Source organism: Bombyx mandarina, chromosome 11 (genome assembly GCF_030267445.1).
Source record: "Bombyx mandarina strain Sakado chromosome 11, ASM3026744v2".
Classification (NCBI taxonomy): domain Eukaryota; kingdom Metazoa; phylum Arthropoda; class Insecta; order Lepidoptera; family Bombycidae; genus Bombyx; species Bombyx mandarina.
In genome coordinates, this window is record NC_143218.1 from 1940047 (window position 1) to 1951234 (window position 11188).

An 11188-nucleotide genomic window follows, 5' to 3' on the forward strand; every position below is an offset into this window, starting at 1 on the left:
ATAAACCTTCCTCTTCAATCGCTCTATCTATTAAAAAAAACCGCATCAAAATCCGTTGCGTAGTTTTAAAGATTTAAGCATATATAGGAACAGACAGATATAGGGACAGAGAAAGCGACTTTGTTTTATACTATGTAGTGATTACTATCAACAGTTCGATGTTTTTAATTGAACTTCAATTACGTTTACCACATTCGATTAGCTGAAGGAGTTTTTTTTTTTTTGGTTATGACATATTTTCCAACTCTTCACTATTCGCTCTTCAAAGGTGTAAAAATGTCGCTTAAACCAAATAGCCATTCACCCTTCGATAAGATGTCGTCAGCGTTGCGTTGACTTGCATTCTATTCATTATTGTCATTGCCTTCCATAGTGACTTACTTTTCCAAGCAACTACTTTTATTGAATTTCCGAGGCTAAAGAGAAAGAGAGAGAGAGAGAGAGGGAGAGAGAGAGAGAGAGAGAGAGACGGAGAGAGATTATTCTTTATTATACATCAACAAAAGAAACAATGCGAAAGATTAAATACAAAAGAAAAGTACAATTGTCTTATCGCTAAGAGCGATCTCTTCCAGACAACCATCAGGTGGAAAAGAATGTAAAGTAAATGTACCTATAATGATTTTTTAGCTACCTATTCCAGTAACCGCGAGGGGTTATAATGTATTCATTCACCGGGCGACTATGTGAGCTCACGGGGCTCTAACAATAAGCCTTAACAAGAGCAGTTTTTTTTGTTTCTTTCTCTTTTTTTTCCTACCTATACTGATAACCTTGAGAGGCTATTTCAGATTCTCCTTGACGTGTAGGTGAGCTCACGGGACTCACACCGGGAGTGTTGCTAACGCTGGCCCTAGCAAGAGCAGTGCTTCGCAGAATCTACCACCGGATCGGAAACGCGACCCACTGAGAAGATCCGACAAGAAACTCAGTGGGCTAAGTATGCATACATAAGTAGATCGCGTAGAGAGAGTGCGTATGCAGAAAAAAAAAAACTAACTGCATATAATATGTAGTTTGGATAACGAGAAACATGCTATAAAATTGTTTTAAATGTTATTGACATGTTTATGTTTGACGTTAATTAACGTTTTATTTAGGATGCTATTTTTTTATTGCTTAGGTGGGTGGACGAGCTCGCGGCCCATATGATGTTAAGTGGTTACAGGAGGCCATATACATCTACAAGGTAAATGCCGCCACCTACCTTTAGACATGAGTTCTAAGGTCTCCGTTTTTACAGAACAACGTCCGCCCCAATCTTCAAACCGAAACGCGGCAGAAATAGACAGGGTGGTGGTACCTACCCGTGCGGAATCAAAATACGTCCTACCACTAGTAATTATTTTTAAAATTAACATTAAGCTTGTTCAAATCTATATTTTATTTATATATAATTCATGTGAGTTTTATTATTAATACTACAACCAATTATATATTAAATTATTTACATTTCATACAAACGTCAAATCTTTGTTTTTATGAAAGAACAAAGATCTGAAATCATCATTATCATATCATTTGAAATCTTTCAATGCTTTCCATCAACAAGAATAAGATACCTTATCACTTACGCTTAAACATTAAAGTGCATTAGCAAAACATCGCATCCAAATCGCTTAGAAGTCGTACAATAATTAGTATACCAAAATATTATTAAAGTACTTAAAAATAGAAATACGTATTTGTATAGTCATTTCTAATCTTAATTTTGTAAATGTAAATTTTAGGCTACTTTTTTTACCAAATAAAAAGCTTCTATAATTACAAAGATAAACGTCGCTTACCAAGCGAAATGTCGCTTAAACCAAATAATTGGCTTTACTGGTGGTAGGACCTCTTGGGAGTCCGCGCGGGTAGGTACCACCACCCCGCCTATTTCTGCCGTGAAGCAGTAATGCGTTTCGGTTTGAAGGGTGGGGCAGCCGTCGTAACTATACTTGAGACCTTAGAACTTATATCTCAAGGTGGGTGGCGCATTTACGTTGTAGATGTCTATGGGCTCCAGTCACCACTTAACACCAGGTGGGTTGTGAGCTCGTCCACCCATCTAAGCAATAAAAAAAAAACAAAAAAAAAAACCTTTCACCACTCGATATTATTAAATTGACCTTAACATTCTTATCAGTAATATATCGGGACAATCAGCTAATATATTAATATTGGTTATAAATTATTGTGTTGCGTTTATTAGTGGCACCATATCGCGTCTCATCTATATATTTAATACGTGAAGCAAAAACTTTGTACCCCTTTTTACGACAATTAGAGAAGGAGTGCAAAATGCAATTTTTTTTTTAATTATGCATAAAAAATACATTAAATCAATAAATAACAAAATTACACACACTACTTTTCCCATTGTCAGTAGTCAAATTGAGAATAGATTATATTGTTTATCTTTAATATTATTTGTCTTTATTGTCTATATATAGTCTTGACGAAGTCTGTGATTAAAGAAGTATGTATAATAATAGTCTTCGACAATAGAACCATAATAATCAAATTTATAATTTCAATTAATAATAGTCGAATTTCGACTACTGGGTAACCACCTCTAGTATTGTATTATAACTACAGTATTGAACAAAAATTTGGCTATGAAAATTTTAATTAAATATTATTCTATCTTAAACAAGAATGTTCTTTCAATATTTAAATAGTAATTTGGAAAATTTGTTAGAGCGCGATCACGCCACACGCGTTTACTTATTCGATTCTGTACTAAAATTTATCATTTTATTAAGTACTTGTATATTTATACAAATTATATTAAATATTTAACTACGACACGTAATCAATATAAAGTACTTTAAATGGCCGTAAACAATATTAATGTGTCATAGTCGTACTAAATGACGAACATACACATACTAAAACCAGTGGCTCTCAACCACAATGTAGCAAAACTTTGGGTGTCGCAAGCCCCTATCAAATTTGCCACGATGAACAAATACTTTTTTTTCTCAGGATTTTAAAGGATACACTTGGAGAAGGCAACCTAGTTTTATTGTTCATAATTAATGCGCGAGCTTTATAAAGGTCGGTTCAGAAAAGAGATTATGCAACGATTGGCCACATGTGACGTCACGAGTTATCACTGTCGCTTAGTTAGATGGTTGAAAAATATTTTTTAAGGATTTTTTTACTGTTTTAAAAAAAAAAGTGAATACAAATCTATCATAATTATTATTTAATATGTGGTTAATTTAAGGAATGGTTGATTCTGCATAGAGACAAACTTCATCTTCTGTTACTACCTTTCTAAGGGATGATATTGGAGCACTTTATTTTTTATTTTTACAAAGAAACAGCTTCCTATATACTGTATTACCCTTTTTTAGCCCTCGGTGGATACAAAGGCCTTGAAACTTGAAAAGCGTCCTTCTTAGTTGTCACTTGTCCAAATATGTAATAGGATTATGCTGTCAAAATTACAATTATATAGATGTAGTTATTTGGTCAGGCTCTTAATGAACCAATTATTTGAGTACTAATTAAAAATGTAATTTATATAGCCATTGTTTTAATTATTATTATTATACATACATTTGTAATATGTATTTAATGTGAAATTAATTATTGATCCATTAAGCAGGTCCAAAGTACTGCAGACTTTGATTTTATCATATGAAAATAATGTGAGTGTGTAAGTGTTTAAATCTTAACAGCCAAAAACGCAGATACTAATATTTCCAAGTACCTAAAATGTGTTCTTAATTAATATTAAATAATATTAAGATAAATTAAGGGAGAGTTCCTTGTTATAATAATAAACATCCCACATTTAATATCCGTAAAACTAGTTTTCTTCTGTGTTACGGGTGCGCAGGGAATTGAAACATGTCTAAATCTTTGTTTCCAGCATAATATGCTGGATATAATAAAGGGCTATCAAATAGAAGAGTATTTCTCAGAAAGAGATATCTTCAGTGCTTCGGTCTATTTATGATACCATAAACATATTTTGGTAAAAATATTAGTTAGGAGATGTCAGAAGTTCACGATGATACGTATTACATACATATACTACTCATGATGTTAAAAACAAGAACACACAGGACCAATAACTTCAGCTCCCAACCCAAGTTAAAGATAAAACATACACACAATATATCGCGAAGGCATTTTAGCAAACCATTTTAGTTAATTCAAAAACATAATAGTGATGTCAAGAATTAATAGCATAGCCATTCTTGCATTAGTATGCCATTATGAAACATAGCATTCATAAATTGTTACATGCAACAAAATTAATACTTCAATCAATTTGTGGCATTTAGACAGTACTGCCTTTAAACTCTGAAACAGCACCAGGAGAATGTTGAGCTTATCCACCTATAACCAAACCCTCAAACTATATCCGTAATCAAATTACATTGAGGCTCAACTTTGTGTCGACACAACACGGACCTATATTGATTACTGGCACCTTACATAATGACTCCACCATTCGTTTTTGAGAACTTTATTACACATTAGAAGTTTACGATTTACATAAAATGTAATTGTAAAAAAGTTTATGAATGTAATAAAAAGATTAGGCTTAAAAAGGTTAAGCTATTGTATTGCTCGACGGCCACCCGACAATCTTGAAAGATCGATTGTGGTGGGCAAGGTAGAAGGGAAAAGACCCGCCGGCCGGCCACCAAACCGTTGATCGGATCAGATAACTGCGCTCACTGGACTCTCTGTTACCAACGCCCTGAGAGAAGCCGAAAACCGAAGCAAATGGAAGCTGAGGGTACAAAGAGCCACGGCTTTCAAGGACACGACCTTCAGCAATGAAGTATTCGACTAAGAAGAAGAAGAAGAAGGTTAAGCTAAGCTATGAGGTTTTAATAAGTTTATATTTCAGGCAGTCCCGTGTAATTTAATTGAAATCATATTTTCATCGGAAACTAAAAAAGTAATAAGCAGCGCCTTTGTACATAATTTTCCTATTACTCTGTACTACCTATGTCTTCTTTTCTGTGTACATAAATAAAAAAAATAAAAAAAATGAATCAGTGCTAACATGTACCTATTTTTAATAATATGACAGAGTAGATTAGATTTTTTTGGGCATAACGGCTTAGTCTGTGACTTCGAAACCCTAAAGAAAATACAAACTTTTTTTTTTAAATCAGTAATGTAGGTGATCAATGTACAATATAAATGAAGCCTTTAAATTATAAGGTAACATTATTAATCCACAAAGTTGTACCGAGGTAATACCAACGCTATATTTAAAAGCATTTTCCTGTATCAGTACGAATAGCACACATCACACACATAATATATTCAATATACAATCAATGTCATTTAAAAGGAAGATCGAAGTTTTATTTTGTGGGTACTGGATAAGGTATTGCTCATTTACATTAATAATTTACTGCCAATGTGTAAGTTCTGACGAAAATATCAAAAATAAACAAACTACTTTAATTTCGCTTTAGAAATTACGTAAAAAAACAAATCTTAAATCGCCTTCGTATTCCCGCCATTTATAAATTTCTCTTAAAGACATTGTTTATGTAATAATTTCAAAATAATAAAAAACATTGTGTCGGAAATTAATATTTAAACGTTACGACAAGCAGACCAAGCAGCAAGGTTGAACGCCAACGTGTTTTTGCAAGATGTTTGGCGAATAAAAAGTGAAGGCGCGCTTTATTTAGGACACTCACCTCGTCTCGATCAAATCAAGTAGTTTTTAAGTGAATGAAAAAAATCAAAAACGTTTATTAACACAGCTAATACACACTTAAGCACTGCAATCCATTTATTTTTGGCACTTTTACGGGCACAAGGACACACGCACGCTTCTGAGAAACTTTTTGTTTTGATAATTCTTTGCGAAGCGCGTTCGATAACAAGCGTTGCGCACGGGCAAATCTAAGAATGACATCAGAGTCAGCATGTAGCGGTATGCGGGCTGCAGGGGGTTGGTGTTGCCGTGTTTTATTTTATTTTTAGGAACTCTTTTCTGTCAGATATATGGGGAATGTGAACGTTTTTGATGATTTTTACGTTAATGAACTGATCCCAGATAATTAACCATAAATTTTGTAAAAATTAAATTTAAAAAAATAAAAATAACTGAACATCGTAGGCATGCTGGAAACAGCATTTTAGCGTTAATGCAACCAAACACAAAGTAGCTTCTGCTAATAAATGTAAAATGTTGAAAACTGACCTCCGAAATATAAAATTCACAGAATAACTCCATGAAAAACTAGCTTGTTCAAAATAAAATTAACATACATTACCGAAATATGCTCTGCGTTAGCCACACATACCACATAACTATCGACTATCAAGCGGTCATGCGTCACTCACGAGCGAGACGGCTAGACCTGTGATAACAAAGGACAAAAAGAAACAGAAATAAGTACAAATTTATTCCTAGAACGATGCGAAAGTATAAACTTGTAGCGACAACCAAATAAGTCAAAGATAAACGTACTATTTCCAAGAATTACAATGCTAAAATGCACTCTAAATTCATAGAATAAGTATCAAAGTTGCTAATACTATGTTATTGGATATACGAGTTATATATACTATACTCCAGCTGATGATCTTTTATTATCACTTAAAATTAAATGCTACCAAAATTGCACATTTATTAATTAAAACTTTGATTGAATTTATCATTACAGTATTCGCAACGTGCAATATTAAATACTCTATAAAGTTTACAGAATTAGATTTCTCTTGCATAGAACAAACACCAAAATAAAAACATTTTTGACAGTTCATTTGGCCTATACTTTTCACATTCACAGATTTGAATGCTCACGTCCTTACGGATCTAATAATCCAATAAATAACCTTTGCTTTAGACGCCTTCAGCTCCAACAATAGGAGCCGGCTTAGGAAGCCCGCTAACCGTACTCGTCGAACTCGCCGGATCTTCTCAAATCTTCTCAGCGGGTCGCGATTCCGATCCGGCAGTAGATTCATTCACAAACCAACTGCTCTTCAGTTGTTAGGTCTCCTTCAGAGGCGCTCGGGCAGCTGTTAGCAAATCCCACCCCCCTTGGCTGAGCCTTTGCTCACTTACCTGTCCTGTTGAAAGGCCTCCGGGCCACTAGTAATCTTTTAACCCTAAAAAAAATCTGAATGCAAACTAAAATGAATTTTACGATAATTCTAATATTTAATAGTATCATGCCTGTATCATATCATATCGTATCACAATGCATGTTTAAAATATCTAGCTCCGACATGCCTAGTACATACATAAAAATAATGTAGGATGATAAGCCGTATGTAGTATTTTTTGTTGCTATATCATTATGAACATCTCGAATATATCTCGAATATATTAAGTGTATAATCTATGATTATGAATGGATGATCCGCCGGATTTTTAAATATAATTATGAGGTGAATGAAGTTAGCCCCTCAAAAAAATTTTTTTTTCCTATTTTATACTTATTTTCTATTATTTCGTTTGTTCATCATTTGTTCATTATTGTTCACTGTTAATAATTGTTTGTTCTGCATTTATTTATTTTAAAAAAATTATTATAAATATATGTACAAGTTAGCCCCTCGAATGCAAATTTTTAATATTTTTTCGTCCTTTTTGACGTTTGTTCTCTTTCGAAATTATTCGTTTTTTGTTTAATTTACTATTTTTATTAGTTGAATAAATGTATGCAAAATATGTGTACTGCGCATGCGTCAACTATAATGCCTAAACTTTCTACGCGGCTTTAATCGTGAAAAAAAAAACAAATATAAATCCTGAAGGAGCAATTAATTGGTATACAGTTTAATTAAAAAAATTAAAAAATAAATAAATGAAATAATGTGCATTGGCGTTAAGTTAGACCAAATACATTTTTTCCATCCTTAAACAATTATTAACAGTGAACAATCAAGAACAAATTATGAACAAACGAATTAATAGAAAATAAGTAGAAAACAGGAAAGAAAAAATTTTTTGAGGGGCTAACTTCAGTCACCTATAATTATGAGCAGTCTGTCTTTCCGTACTTTATGGTATTAAAAGTCGACGCGCCCATAGAGCTTCTTATTTTTTTTATACCATAGATGAACAAGGAGTAAAGCTCAATGTTGATGTTAATCAAAACGAATATCAATCCTTTGTTTTAAGCATCCGCAGAAAGTGGTATTCCGGCATTCAGAGCACTATCACTAGTATTTTAAGGGTATGATCGTTTAAGAACACTAGTATAAATTCGTTCTGTGTATTTCGCTCACTTTGACAGATGAACTCCCGAGTTACCTGCTGATAAGCTGCCAAATCCCTAGGTCTTCACAACGCAGATGCGTCCACTCACATCGATACTTGGGGATCAAGTATCCATAAAAAGCTGGGCAGGGCTCCGTTTGCAGAATTGCCGCATAAACTTGATCAGACTTTTGAACTACTATTGAAGTGAAACTTTAGAATCGTTAAATTTTTAGTTATTTTTTTCTTTTCAAAATTATCATGGGGCCTATAATATGAAAGATGTTTAAAAGAAGCGATTTCGTTTTTTTTTTGTTCTTCGCCATGGGGTAATATCAACTTACACAAAAATATTTTGGGGTAATAATTAAAAAAGTTCCCCGACCGCTGCCCTATACAAATAGGTATTTTGACTCTGCATATTATAAATCTTGGATTCAAGTTGGCAACTGACAGATATTTTTGACTGTTACAAAAATTAATGACGTTTGCTGACATTTACAACATACGACACGTTCTCTGATACATATAATAGGCGTTTTAATTGAGTCACGTACAAAACGATTGATTTTTTCAATATTTTTTTCACCACTCTCAAATTCAAGGCTATTGTGAAAATCAGAAATGAATCAGTTTGTTATTACTTTCTCTAGCCTATCGAAATGACTGTGAATACAAACTCAAAAAAAAAAAAAACCGGACTACCAATTTTTCGCGGCTTATTTTTTGTTGGCAATGTCTAATTGGTCTACAATAGAATGAATAAATGTAATAAGTGCTGCGGTGAATCTAATTGTTAAAAAAAAAAGGATTTTTAAATGGATACTTAACTAGGTTTACTAACAGTACATTTAAAATAATTTGAACGGAAAAATAAAAACATGGCCGTCAGTCAACGTAATATTAAATGTAATTATTCCTCGGGCGGGAGTTGTTGGGGTCATCGCTTTATTGAATCAAGCAGAATGAGTCCGAGAATCGAAAAATATTAGCATTATTTCCAGGTAAGTGTTTCGATAATGTTATTTATTGCTGAATTAAATTTGAATTGACGTAATACTCAGCCGTCATTTACACAGATGTATTCGCGAAGTAATTGCCCCTGACCTGATAGTTGGATGGCGTGGAGCGCGAACTCAAAAATATCGGCGTCAAGAACTTTAAGGAGAAAGCCCCGAACAGAGCAGTCTGGAGAGACATACTGTATGGCCTAAGATGATGATGATGATGATAGGTCTCCTTCGGAGGCGCTCGGGCCACTGTTATCAAATCTCACCTCGCACGACAAACTGCAAAAAGGCATCAGTGTGCTTAGTGCGAGTTTTTTAACGTTCTCGAGAGTCTAAAAGTTAACTCAGATGCAGTTGAAACAGCGCCCCTAGCACCAAACACCCCATCATGACCTACCTATGCAAGCGTAGTGTTCGCTCACGCGGCCCGCACTAACTTAAAATCACTCCAATTCATTATATCCCGTTTTTGCAGGATAGCCGTCGGAGCTCCGTGGTTCGTCAGGAACGTCGACCTCCATGAAGACCTGGACTTAGAGTCCATCAGTAAGTATCTACAGTCAGCATCGATGCGCCACTTCGATAAAGCGGCACGACACGAGAACCCTCTCATCGTGGCCGCCGGTAACTACATTCCCGATCCTGCGGACAGAATGGAAAGCAGTCGACGTCGCCCCAAGCACGTCGTTTCGGATCCTCCCGATCCACTAACGGTGCTTCTAGGTATCTCAAGCACCGGTCATCGTTCTCGTCGAACCCGTCGCTTGCGACGAAGGGCTCGACGAGTAAATTAACCCACAGACACAGCCCACTGAGTTTCTCGCCGGATCTTCTCAGTGGGTCGCGTTTCCGATCCGGTGGTAGATTCTGCGAAGCACGGCTCTTGCTAGGGTTCGTGTTAGCAACGTCGTCACGTTTGAGCCCCGTTAGCTCACCTACTAGTTAAGGTTACGCTGAAATAGCTTCTCAAAGCTCTCAACTTAGGTAGGAAAACAAAAATAAAAATAAAAGCGCCAAACATTCCGACTCCATACAATTTAGAGTTAACTTTTACGCGATCGATAACGTTAAAAAACTCGCACTAAACACACGGGACCACCAGTAATCCTTCATTCCTAAAAATAATGCCGTTGATATGAATTTAAAACTATAATTATTAAGTTTAAAAAAAAAACGAATTATTGTTAATGATGTGTTTTTTTCCTGTTTAGACTGGAGCATTATTAGCTGACGTGTTTAAGTGATTATTGGAGTTGATAGACATCACAGTGTAAATGCCAGGTCTTGGGGGCGTCTTGTGAGTCCCCACGAGTAGGTAACACCTCCTCAAAGGTCTATTTTTGCCGTGAAGCAGTAACGCGTTTCAGTTTGAAGGGCGGGGCAGCCGTTGTACTGTAATAACCGAGAGAACTCTCAAGGTGGGTGGCGGCATTTACGTTGTAGATGTCTATGAGCTACGGTAACCCCTTAACATCAGGTCGGCCGTGAGCTCGTCCATCTATCTAAGCAATAAACGAATAAAAAGGCAACGAATGTATTTCGTTTCCACTCGATCGATGACACCTCAACGGGCTGTGAGCTCGTCCGTCATCTAGGCAATAAATAAATAAATAAGAACGCACGGTCACCCGGACGGTCATCCCCAATTTAGGATTCCCTGTTTTATGTATACCAAAAACTGTCGAAGATTCTTATATACATTTATATATATAGATAATAATCACCCAGACGAAGAGCAAACCTGTTCATTACAGAATGTTTGCCCGACGTGGGAATCGAACCCACGACCCTCGACGCATCAGTCAGCCGCTAACTACTGCATCATTTCGTCAATGTATCAGTTTTGGTGCAACAAATTAAATAAATAAAATAATTTTTAGTGGAGCTATCCTATTAAAAGTGTACATTCGACGCATCAGTGTAATAAATGTGTATTTAACACATCGGAAAGGACTCGACTTAAGCCCATTAGGCCCATTTTAAAGAGGTC

General features: G+C 35.3%; 1 protein-coding gene across 1 annotated transcript in view; it reads right to left on the reverse strand.

Annotated features, from left to right (window-relative positions):
- The window catches only part of LOC114246630 (uncharacterized), a 45745-nt gene extending 39833 nt beyond the window's left edge, over positions 1-5912 (reverse strand). Inside the window, exon 1 of the mRNA XM_028179253.2 lies at positions 5670-5912. The gene's annotated coding sequence lies outside the window, so the exon portion shown is untranslated. The remainder of the gene's footprint in view (positions 1-5669) is intronic.
- Between the last annotated feature and the right edge of the window lie 5276 nt (positions 5913-11188).